Raw genomic sequence first — 12,418 nt, 5'->3', positions numbered from 1 at the left:
GTCCTCCTTTATCCCTGGGAAATATGAAAAAACCCCAGTGGATGTCTGAAACCACAGATAATTCCGAAGAAACAATACACTGTTTTTTTCCTATATATCCTGCAGCATTGCTACATAGAACCAAAGTTAATCTTTCCTTCCACATTTTATGCCCTAGTGCTTCCTTTGCATCACTACTCGTATACTTTGGGTCATTATTAAGTAAAATTGGGGTTATTTGAACAAAGCACTGTGATCTGATAACCAAGACAGCTACTAAGTGACTCAGGAACTAGTAACATATACACTGGATAAGGGATGGTTCATGTCTTGGGTGAGGACACTGTAACAATGTGAGAACTGTGCAAGATTTTAAATTTATGAATTGTCTATTTCTGGAATTTTCCATTTAAATTTTTAAACTGGTGTTGCTTACAGATCACTGAAACTTTGGAAAGTGAAACCACAGATAAGGAGGACTACTGTATTTCTTGACATAAGTATTTGCTTTACAATCAGTCAATAAACCTAATGTTTTCTATTGCACACCCTTTGAGTATGTAAGTTAAATTTAATAGTTGTCATTGGCAGAATAAGAATAGCAGCTAGGTGGGATCCTTAAGATCCATTTTCTCAACACAGCTTCCACCACCATGTTTCTGCCCACATACTCAGAATCTTTCAATGAGAAAATAGTTCTCAAAGAGTAAACTCACACTACTTCTTCTGGCATTTCATACCATCCAGGAACTTACAGAAAGCAACCAACTCAAGTTCACTACCTATCATCATGCACCCACCCTTCAAGCTAACCAACTAAAGGACTTCCAATTCCTTGATTATGCCCTCAGCTCTCAGGACACTATATCTTCTCCACACTGTTCTGTTGTCCTGACTGCTGAAACACACCATCTAGGTACTGCTCAAACCTCGCCTTCTTCCTGAGTCCTCTTGACTCTGTTTCTGTGACATTTGATTATATAATGCTCATCAAAAATGCTTTCTTGTGCCTTTTCTTAAAATTTATACATTTCATATAAAGCACAAAATGAAGGATTTTTAATAACCTACTTTATTTAGCAAATTACACATTACCACTAGTAGGCAAACACTGGCAGACCAATTATTGCCACTTTTTAAAGCCATTAATCTTCTAAAACAGTCAAAAGAACAGATATGTCAGATAAACAAGTCTAGAGATCAAACATACAATAAGGAATAAAGGTAATAATTAAAATGCACTGTACTAGGGATTTTGTGAAATAAGTAAAATTTAGTGCTCTTGTTGCAAAAAAAAGTAATTATGCAAGATGATGGCTGTCACATACTGCACTATGATGACCATTTTGCTATCTAAATGTATCCCAATAGCATCATGTTGTAAACCACAAAATTTATTTAAAAGAGAAAACAACACTAAGTCGATAGCAGAACAAGAAAAACTGTCTTTTGTGGCCTATGATACTCGTGTGATTCTACAATTATAAGTTTAAAGGAACAATGAACCAAAAAGATTAAGATCATTTCAGAAAAGAAGAAATTATCACCCAGCTAATATGTATATTAGCCAAGTCTTTACCTCACTGGAAAGAGGTGAGCACCCCACACCACACTGAGAAGAGTTAGTTTGCAGTGTGTTTTTGTTTTGTAAGGCATTTTAAGAGAGCATGCCTTAAGCAAATGTTTTAATACATGCTTTCATTAGAAAGATTTCCTCAGGGATTTTTAGAGTCATGTATTTTCCCTTTTGCAAAATGTTTACCATTTTTGGTGAGGAACTTTATACAAACTACCAAACTAGGGGTGTTTTGTTTTGTTTTGTTTTGGTTTTTGGTTTTGTGCTTTTTGACACCGGTAAATGCTCTGATACAGCTGAGCACTTGTAATTATCGTCATCATTTTCATTATTAAACTGGAGTTAAAAACCGTGTAATGCCAGTGTGAATGAAGCCTGTAAGCACATGGAGTAATCCACAGCCAGCACCTAATCCTTCAAGGACACAGTAGGAGCTGGAATTAACCTCTCTTTTGTCCCAGCTTTCCCTTTATTTCTACTCTGCTTATTTCACCACCGAGTTTTACTCACTTCATTGAATTTTCAGGGTACATTTATCAGCACTTAAGGTGACAGTGGTTGCAAACTAGCAAGCAAGGGACAAACATATAATAAGAAAAGGATTTGTTTGTAAGTAAATAAAGTTATGTTTCACTTCAGATACTCATCATCCCTGTTGGGGAAAACTCTACAACTTCCAAACTTTCCCCTCAGTGACGCAACTTCTCACAGACTTCAAGAAATGGAAAAAACAAAAACAAAAACAAAACAAAACAAAACAAAACAAAACAAAAAAACCCACAGACTAGCAATTTTGTTTGCTGGAGCTATTTCCAATAAGTATGCATGGTGACTTTGAATGGGTCTCTATGGAAAAAGTTTAACTTAATCTTTGAGTTCATACAAATGTTATGTAAAATGATAATGTGTGAGCTTTAATAACAATGGTCAAAGATATCAATTAATTTATTTCAAAGGAATTACAAACCAAACTAGAAGTATAGTGTTATGAGGTAGATATAAGGTGTCCTCCAGAACCCATGTGTGAGACAACGTAAGACTTTTCAGAGATGAAATGCTTAGTTATGAAAGCCTTTACCTAATTAGCACATTAATACACCGATAAGGATTAGCTAGGTGGTAACTGCAGGCAAGTAGGGTGTGGCAGGAGTAGGGCAGTCACTGAAGGTGCACTTTGGGGGTTTATACTTTGTCTTTGGTGAGCAGAGTTCTCTGCTTCCTGGCTGCCACGTCCTGAGTTGCTTTCCTCCACCATGCTCTTCTGTCATGATGTTCTGCCTCACCTCAGGTCCAGAGTTGTGGAGTCAGCTGACCATAGACTAATCTCTCAAACTGTGAGCCAAAATAAATATTTCCTCCTCTATGTTGTTCTTGTCAGTTGTTTTGGTCACAGTTAACAAAAAAGCTGACCAAAACATATAGATAGTTAACACTACATAGCTGTAGAGGTAGGTTTCAAGATCACCTAAATCATCTCAATCTATGCCAATATTATTTCTATTTTTTTTCTATTTTATCAGAGAAATTTTATATACATGTATATGTATGTGTGTGTGTGTGTGTGTGTGTGTGTGTATGACTTCTCTATATAGTTAGGTATCTATACATATAGAGAGACATACACAATCTAAAAATTTTTTTGACAGTTTTTATGGTTTTATTTAAGCACATAAAAAATGTGCCCAGGAACGTCTATTCATTTTCTTCACTGTGCAGCCTGGTGTTGGGATTGGTGACTCTGATGGCCAGTGGGTGGCCGTTTCCTCCGTGGCTTTGCGATTCTTGGTAGAAACGTTGTGAGCAATCTCGGCACAGTAAGATTTGCTGCATATGAGCAGCACTTCCAGCTCCTTGACACTGTGGACCATGAACTTCCGAAGCCACTGGGCAGCATGTGCTTTGTCTTCTTGTTGCTCCCATAATCAATATTGGGCATCAAGATCTGGCCCTTGAATCTTCTCTGCATCTTGTTGTCAGTACCTCTGGGTTTCCGCCAGATGTGCTTAATTTTGACATATCAGTTTGACTGGTGCCGGATGAACTTCTTGGTCCTCTTTTTGATGATTTTGGGCTTCATGAGCCGTCTGAGGACAGCCATGATGCTGAATACGGATGGTGGCCACCTCCCTAGGCAGTGCTGAGGAAGAGAGCCAATCTCAAATTTTATATTCTTTTTTTTTTTTATTGTAAACAAATGGGATACATGTTGTTTCTGTTTGTACATGGCGTAAAGGCATACCATTTATGTAATCATAAATTTACATAGGGTAATGTTTGATTCATTCTGTTATTTTTTCCCTTCCCCCCCACCTCTCCCACCCCTTTTTCCTCTATACAGTCCTTCCTTCCTCCATTCCTGCCTCCCTCCCTAATCCTAACTCTAACACTAACACTAACCCCTCCCACCCCCCATTATGTGTCATCATCCACTTTGTTTTTTTGAGATTGGCTTATCTCACTTAGCATGATATTCTCCAATTTCATCCATTTGCCTGCAAATGCCATAATCAAATTTTATATTCCTTTATTGTAATATTTCTCTGCTTTACCATAAAACCCTCACAAAATTTCAGCACTTCTACACTCTGAATATTTCCAGAGAGACTAGCAGAGATTTATAAAACTAATTTTTGGATTCACTGATGAAAGGCATTTGGAGGGGTCTGACTTGGATATTTGCAAGGAGAACCCAATGAAGAAGTATTCAGACAGAAATTGACTTTGTATTTAATATGACTGGTCAGGTCACTCAGAATTATCAACTCAATTTGTAGAGTGATACTTTCAATTCTCTAAAAGAAGCTTAAAAAATTATAAAACCGAGAAAGTTTTTGAATCACCAGGAACACAAAGACTGTATGTAAATGACAATCTCAACTCTTCTAGAAATAAACAGGAGAAAGAAAATTAGTTCCTCCCATATTAAAAATATATATATATATCCTTGAGAATGAAAATAATCACAACCGGTCGGTTGCTGTGTCTTCCTTACTGGGTTCCTGTGTGAGCTGGCTGCCGGAGTACTGGTGGGGACTGACTGGTGGATGTGGTAAACCAACCAGCATAACTCTTTGTGAAGGGAATTAATAGTATGAAAACATAGCAATTAACCTTAAGCCTCCAGTAATTAACCATAAATAGACCAGACTATTCAATTTATTCAGATTTCAGGGAATAGAAGCCACAGACTACAGTGTGCTTAGTACATCTATGGGTCTTCCCACAAAACATTTTTGCTTTTGAAAAAAAAAAAATGTTTGGCAAGTGCCTTGAAAAGAGTGTTTGACCAAAGTGTTTGAGTCTATGGCTTCCTGTAGACAGCCTCAGTACAGGGGTGTGACACGCTAGCCAAGCATGGAGCAATTTGCAAAAGATTTCAGCTGGCTGAACTCTGTTGGGTGGTTTCAGGGCAATATTTGAAATAAGTGTTCATCTTAAAAATGTTTACCTTAAAATGAGAATTGCCTTCCTGTTTTATTTTGAAATATGCTTTTCGGCTGTTAGCATGCCATTGCAGTCAGTGTTTGCTTTCTTAATTGGTTTCATAAAGCAAGTATTGTGCAGATGTTGCTCTAAGCACTCCACAAAGTACTGCACATAAAGGACAAGCTTCTTTTGTACTGCAAATGTCACGTCTTTACTTCCGTGTGCAACATTGACTTCAAGTAAGGTGTTTTAATATTAATGTATATTATCAAGGAGGTGATGGTTACAATACATTCTCAAGTCACCTTATGTTCTTAAAAATGTAAATGCACTGGTGAATATAACCAGTTCAATTTCTCCGTATTGTGTAAACCTGAAATTTTCATTACAAAAGAAAAGCTCCCCCTTTCCGAATTTAAGACTCCTCTTTTGCCTGAAGAAACATTATCTTACGTCAAAGTGTGATTGTCTATTTTTCTCAAGTTTCTGGTACTTTCACTTAAATTATCCTTCATTTCCTCTTGTCAAGCCCTCTGGCCACATTCTTTTCAAAGATAACTCTGCTTCTATGCCTTTCTTTCCATACTTGCTCTCATTCCTGGTTGAAATCTTTCATCTCCTGCCTACACATTTTCAATTGCTTTTGAAATTGCTATACAGCCTTCAGCTCCTATCTGTCCTAGCTCATCCTACAAGTCTCTTTAAAAACCCTCAGTTCCCGCCTTTGCCAACCAAATAGAAGAGAGCTCCATAAATTACTGAACATCTACAAATACATTATGCTCCAGCAAAAATGGAGAATAAACTATGGTGTTTCCAACCCCACTTATCTGTTTGCTTTGCTTCTGTTATTCCTCCTGTATGGAAAGCTTTCTGGTCCCCAGCTCCTTTTCCTTCACCCATAATAGGCTTTGCAGAGGATTTCAGCTTCCTGTGACCTCTCATTTCTCTAATTAGAGACAACTTTGTCAATCCTAGTTATTTTAATCAGTTGTGTTTTGCCTTGTGAACTTGTTTTTAAGGGATCCAATATCAGTGCATTTGTTAATGCTGCGTGACTCGAAGTCCTGAGACTCTATGAAGGGTTTTAGTGTTATACTTCCACAAGTATAGATCTATCTGGAAAAGAATAAAGCTTGAAAGCCGTGATGTAAATTATTACTCAGCTCTTAAACACATACTTAGAAACAAGAAAGAAAAGGAACTCTGTCTTTTTCACTGTAATGTGCATGCATAGTGTTTTGCACGTAATAGGAGATCAACCAACATTTAAGTATCCGTAAAAGCTTTACCTCCAGTGAGTAACTGAAAACATGAAAATCCTAAAACATAACTACATAATTTAAAAAGTAATTTTCCATCTGACATGAAAGTTGATCTTGAAAAGGTTAAATTGTAAATCCCTGGTCTGCTGAAGAAGATATTTAGCTACTTCAGCAGAAATCTCATCATCCATGTTTCTACCTAATAGGAAAGTCATTTGTAGCTTCAAATCCAGGCAGGGTTTTCTCATCAAAAGTAGGTCAATTTAAGCTCTCCTAACCACATCACAGAGATTAGAAATTAGAAGAATGTGTTTGCGTTATAATAAACAAAAAATATATACACATATATGTATGTATATACATACATGTGTGTGTGTGTGTGTGTGTGTGTGTGTGTGTGTTGTGCACACATGTACTCCTCTTCCCCCTTGTCCTGGACTCTGGCAAAAAGGCTTCAGAACTCCTTGAAATTTTCTGAATGATGAGGCGTGTTTTGGTTATGCTAATAGAGCATCTTTTGGCAAGGCCCTAAATAGTTTCAGAATGGGAATTGTTTACCAGAAAGACCAACTATGAGGCTAGAAGGTTGGAACTTTGGGCTAACTCACTGTCTTGGAAGAGTAATGTGATTGCAGATTGAGGTCAATCATGTGGCGAATGATCTAGTCACTCGATCAGGTCTGCAGAATGAAAAGCCAGTGGAGCCTCTGGACACTGAGGATCAGTGGAGATGACTGGTTGGTGAACACACCAGAGTGAGGGGAGGATGACACTGGGTTCTGGGAGAAGAGACTAAGAATATCTGTCCCCCCTGATCTTGCCCTGTGCCTCCCTTCATGTGGCTGTTCCTCATCAGTATTCTTTACAATAAAATTGTAAGCATAATGTCTTCAGTGATTCTAAGTGTTGCTGTAGCAAATTGCCAAACCTGAGGTTATTTGGAGAAAGCTTAGATTTTTAGCAGCCAGGCAGGAGTGAAGGTGACTGGAACCTCCAAAGATCTTCAGTGGGGGCAGCCCTGTGAATGGCTTTGGCCTTAACTTGTGGGGAACTCTAGAATGAATGCTTGTATCCCCCAAGATTTACATCTTGATATCCTAACCCCTAAGGCGATAGTATTATGAGGTGTGGTTTTTGAGAGGTAATTAAGTCAGGAGGTCAGAGTCTTCATTTTTGGGGTTAGCATCCTTATAAGAGGGATCCCAGAGACCTTCCACAGTGTGAGGGCACAGCAAAAAGATGCCATCTGTGAGTAGAAAGAAGGCCCTCACCAGTCCCCAGTCAGCCAGCACCTTGATCTTAAACTTCCCAGCTTCTAGAACTGAGAAACAATTTCTTGTTTATAAACCACTCAGTTCGTGGACTTTTACTATAGTAGCCTAAACAGACTAAGGCATGGAGTTCCCACTCCAATGGCTAGTGTCAGGATTGCACTGAATCTGGGGACACCCAGTCGATGCCAGGGGATTGGTGTCAGAATGCAGCATTGCAGTTGGTCAGTGGAAGAAAGTGCTCAGAAAACTGAAAACCCTGAGATCAGAGACAATGGCGTATGGACCTGGAAAAGAAGTGGCAGCAACTGGCAACAGAAACTTTCCCAAGTGTAATGGAGAAGTGAAGGTTCTTACTAAGAAAATTGTCAATGACTCTTGAGGCAGAGTTTGTGAGAGACAGAAGGCAGACTTGAGAAGCAGGACCTGACCCAGTCAGAACCAAGCACAGCCCAAGGTTGCACCCAGTAGTAGCAACATAAATGCAGGAAGGGAGTCTGGAAGGTGGCTTATATCTGGATGAGAATGAAGACATCATTCTCAGTCACACAGGCTGAGGACGTTTCACCTGTTCTAAAATGAGGATGGAATAAGAAAATAGTATCAGAAGCACTCCCTGTTGTGAACCATTATGCTGAAGTAGCACCACGAGAAAAATGGTATTTCCCTCCATTGCGTGTGTTGCGTCATTTAAACTAACATTTTGAAGGTCTCCCTAAACTAAGAAATGCCGCGACCTTTCCAAGTATTGTTACAATAGCTATCTGGACTGGCACACAATTACATTCAAAACTCAAGTACCCAGAGCACTTACGTGAGCTTCTTGGTGTCTAAATGCTTTATATGACCTACTTATCTTTAATTACAGTTTACAAATTGAATGGACACTTTCAAAGAAAACAATAAATAAATAACTCTAGATAAGGTCTGGGACTGATTCCAAGTTGTAAATGGTCAAATTGTTCTGAAATTCTGGAAGGAAATATATTGAAAGTAGCAACTATTGATTCAGATAGCAAATGTCCCTGGTGGAAGAGTGCAGGGAGTGGGAATGATGTGAGTGGGTGCGCCAGGGGTGTCGTGTCCTGCGCTCGGTGCGTGAGCAGGCTTCTCTGGCCATCCTCCAACCACCACGGGAACCAGGGGACCTACCTTCCCCTGAAAATCTACTACTCCTTAATGCCTTTCCTGCTCATTTCAATGTCTTTAGTTTTTCCTGCTTTAGGAATAAGTTATGAAACTGAAAAAAATTACCGCTTTTAAAACATATTCTAAACCTTCGATTTCTATAATAGCCCAAGTTATCTGTCCAAAATGTCAAGAGGTCACCTAATGATACCTTCAACAAATTTTTATAGCAATGTTCATTTGAATTCACTGCAGCGGTAGAGCAAATATATACCATATATCTCTCATGTAGGAATGTATGGAGGGAAAGATCTATGTCACAAAATCTAATATAAAATTCCAAAACTATGAAAAATACTAGAACATAAAAATAACTGCAAACTCATAAAATTTGATTTGCTGCAGCATGACAGTTTTGTTTTTGTTTGTTTGTTTTTGGTTTTTATACTGAGGATTGAATCCAGGGGAGCTTAACCACTGAATCACATTCCCAACCCTTTTGATTTTATTTTTTATTAAAATATTATTTATTTTTACAGACACATTTTGATTTATTGTACACAAATGGGGTACAACTTTTCATTTCTATGGTTGTACATAATGTATATTCACGTCATTCATGTAATCATAATACATATATACATATATATTACAATCATGTAATCATACATATATATATTCTTTCCATTCCCACTCCCTCCCACCCCTTTTTCCTCTACACCATCCAAAGTTCCTTCATTCTTCTCTTCCCCCCACCACCTCCCATCGTTATATATTGTCATGCACTTATCAGAGAAAATATTCGGCCTTTGATTTTTTGGGCTTGGCCTATTTCACTTACTATATTTTCCAACTTCATCCATTTACCAGCAAATGCCATAATTTTATCCTTCTTTATGGCTGAGTAATATTCCATCGTGTGTGTATACCACAGTTTCTTTATCCATTCGTCAATTGAAGGGCATCTAGGTTGGTTCCACAATCTAGCTATTGTGAATTGAGCTGCTATGAACATTGATGTGGCTGCATCACTGTAGTATGCTGATTTTAAGTCCTTTGGGTATAAACCAAGGAGTGGGATAGCTGGGTCAAATGGTGGGTCCACTCCAAGTTTTCTGCAGAATCTCCATACTGTTTTCCAGAGTGGCTGCACCAATTTGCAACTCCACCAGCAATGTATGAGTGTGCCTTTTTCCCCACATCCATGCCAACACTTATTATTGCTTGTGTTCTTGATAACAGCCATTCTAATTGGAGTTAGATGAAATCTAAGGGTGGTTTTAATTTGCATTTCTCTAATTACTAGGGATGATGAGCACTTTTTCATATATTTGTTGATCACCTGTATATCTTCTTCTGTGAAGTGTCTGCCCATTTCCTTAGCCCATTTATTGATTGGATTCTTTGTATTTTGGGTGTAAAGTTTTTTAAGTTCTTTATAAACTTTGGAGATGAGTGCTCTGTCTGAAGTGTGTGTGGAAAAGATTTTCTCTCACTCTGTAGGCTCTCTTTTCACATTATGATTGTTTCCTGTGCTGAGAAAAAACTTTTTAGTTTGAATCTATCCCATTTATTGATTCTTGCTTTTATTTCTTGCGCTGTAGGGGTCTTGTTAAGGAAGTCTGGTCCTAAGCCAACATGATGGAGATTCAGGTCTACATTTTCTTCTATTTGGTGAAGGTATAATTCCTAGATCCTTAATCCATTTTGAGTTGAGTTTTGTATAGGGTGAGAGATAGGGGTTTAGTTTCATTTTACTGCATATGGATTTCCAGTTTTCCCAGCACCATTTGTTGAAGAGGCTATCTTTTCTCCTTTGTAAGTTTTTGGCACCCTTGTCTAGTATAAGGTTACTGTACTTATGAGGGTATGTCTCTGTGTCTTCTATCCTGTACCATTGATCTACCTGTCTATTTTGGTGCCAGTACCATGCCGTTTTTGTTACTATTGCCCTATAATAGAGTTTAAGTTCTGGTATAGTGATACCTCCCGCTTTACTCTTCCTGCCCAGGATTGCTTTGGCTATTCTGGGTCTTTTGTTCTTCCAGATGAAATTCATGATTGCTTTTTCTGTTTCTGTGAGAAATGTCATAGGGATTTTAATTGGAATTGCATTAAATCTGTATAGTACATTTGGAAGTATGACCATTTTGATAATATTAATTCTGCCTATCCAAGAACATGGGAGATCTTTCCATCTTCTAAGGTCTTCCTCAATTTCTTTCTTCAGTGTTTTGTAGTTTGCATTGTAGAGATCTTTTACCTTTTTGCTTAGATCGATTCCCAAGTATTTTATTTTTTTGAGGCTATTGCGAATGGAGTTATTTTCCTCATTTCCCTTTCAGATGTTTCATTGCTTATGTATAAAAATGCTTTAGATTTATGTGTGTTGATTTTTTTTTTATTCATCATTTTAGCATCTGGAGATTGCTGTTGGTAACTTTTTTTAAAATTTATTTTTATTGTAAACAAATGGGATACATGTTGTTTCTGTTTGTACATGGCGTAACAGCATACCATTTGCATAATCATAGGATAATTTACATAGGATAATGATGTTTGATTCATTCTGTTATTTTTTCCTTCCCCCCCACTCCTCCCACCCCTCTTTTCCCTCTATACAGTCCCTCCTTCCTCCATTCTTGCCCCCCTCCCACCCCACATTATGTGTCATTATCTGCTTATCAGTGAGATAATTCACCTTTTGGATTTTTGAGATTGGCTTATCTCACTTAGCATGATATTCTCCAATTTCATCCATTTGCCTGCAAATGCCATAATTCTATTATTTATAGCTGAGTAATATTCCATTATATATATGAGATATATAGATATAGATATAGATATAGATATATATCAATCACAGTTTCTTTATCCATTCATCAATTGAAGGACATCTAGGTTGGTTCCACAGTCTGGCTATTGTGAATTGAGCAGCTATGAACATTGACGTGGCTGTATCTCTGTAGTATGCTGATTTTAAACCCTTTGAGTATAAGCCGAGGAGTGGGATAGCTGGTTCAAATGGTGGTTCCATTCCAAGTTTTCTAAGGAATCTCCACACTGCTTTCCAGAGTGGCTGCACTAATTTGCAACCCCACCAGCAATCTATGAGTGTACCTTTTTCCCTGCATCCTCTCCAACACCTATTGTTGCTTGTATTCTTGATAATCGCCATTCTAATTGGGGTGAGATGGAATCTTAGTGTAGTTTTGATTTGCATTTCTCTTATTACTAGAGATGGTGAACATTTTTTCATATATCTGTTGATTGCTTGTAGATCTTCTTCTGTGAAGCGTCTGTTCCTATCCTTAGCCCATTTGTTCATTGGGTTATTTGTATTCTTGGTGTAGAGTTTTTTGAGTTCTTTATATATTCTGGAAATTAGTGCTCTATCTGAAGTATGAGTGGCAAAGATGTGTGTTGATTTTATAGCCTGCCATTTTGCTGAATTCATTGATGAGGTCTAGAAGTTTTCTGGAGGAGTTTTTTGGATCCTCTAAATAGAGAATCATGTCATCAGCAAATAGTGACAGCTTAAGTTCCTCTTTTTGTATTCATATTCCTTTAATTTCTTTAGTCTGTCTAATTGCTCTAGCTAGTATTTCGAGTATGATATTGAATAGAAGTGGTGAAAGAGGGCATCCCTGTCTTGTTCCCATTTTTAAAGGGAATGTTTTCAGTTTTTCTCCATTAAGAATGATGTTGGCCGTGGGCTTAGCATAAATAGCCTTTACAATGTTCAGGTATATTCCTACTATCCCTGTTTTTTC

General features: G+C 37.8%; 1 pseudogene; it reads right to left on the bottom strand.

The window, feature by feature from the left end:
- Nucleotides 1-3,247: 3,247 nt before the first annotated feature.
- LOC124981880 (60S ribosomal protein L32-like) lies at nucleotides 3,248-3,653 on the bottom strand (annotated as a pseudogene).
- Between the last annotated feature and the right edge of the window lie 8,765 nt (nucleotides 3,654-12,418).

This window comes from Sciurus carolinensis, chromosome 4, assembly GCF_902686445.1.
Source record: "Sciurus carolinensis chromosome 4, mSciCar1.2, whole genome shotgun sequence".
Taxonomy (NCBI): Eukaryota; Metazoa; Chordata; class Mammalia; order Rodentia; family Sciuridae; genus Sciurus; species Sciurus carolinensis.
Note: the sequence above shows the minus strand (reverse complement) of the source record. Positions and strands in the feature narration are given on the sequence as shown.